The following is a 682-nucleotide window of genomic DNA, read 5'->3' as shown; positions in this document are numbered from 1 at the left end:
TGAGGCCGTTGCTTCGAGCGGGAAGATGGGCAGCCCCGCCCCCCCCCCCCCCCCCCCCGTTGGGTGGAAGGAAACCTCTGCTGCGGGCCCGGCAACCATCCCGAACGGACCCGCTGGGTCCAAATGTCTGCCGCGGGCGGTCCTGCTGCGGTCGCGGGTTCGTTGGAAACCTCTCCTGCTGCTGGCATGGCCACCCTCCCCCCCCCCGCCCGACTGACGACCCTGCGGGCCCGGCGACCCGGTGTCCCGTTGCCGCGCGGGGAGTGATCCTCGGGGCCGTGCCGGGCGGGCCCAGCGACACGAAGAGAGTGGGGGGGGGGTCGGAGGGAGTGGCACTGGGGAGAGAGGGGTGGGGGAGAGAGTGCCCCCCCCCCATTAGGGGCGAGTTTATGCAGTCATCAGAGTTTATACCTAACCTCATGATGCTTTATTAGCCGGATAGGCTGTCTGACCTCGCCCCCAGTCCCTACTCCTTCCACTGGATTCTTCTTATACCCTCTTTTTCTTCGTGCCCCCCCCCCCCCCCCCCCCCCCCCCCCACGCAGGGAGGGTTCCAAGAGGGAGGAGGGAGGGAGGGAGTCCCGGGGCCGTGAGAGAGAGAGAGCCTCATTAGCTGCTAGGTTCACCTCATTAGCTGCTAGCTAACGCGTCAGACCTTTTACATTCTTTAGAGGATTGAAAC

The sequence above is a fragment of the Rhinoraja longicauda genome, unplaced genomic scaffold (assembly GCF_053455715.1).
Source record: "Rhinoraja longicauda isolate Sanriku21f unplaced genomic scaffold, sRhiLon1.1 Scf000752, whole genome shotgun sequence".
Lineage (NCBI taxonomy): Eukaryota > Metazoa > Chordata > Chondrichthyes > Rajiformes > Arhynchobatidae > Rhinoraja > Rhinoraja longicauda.
This window is presented reverse-complemented; position numbering follows the sequence as displayed.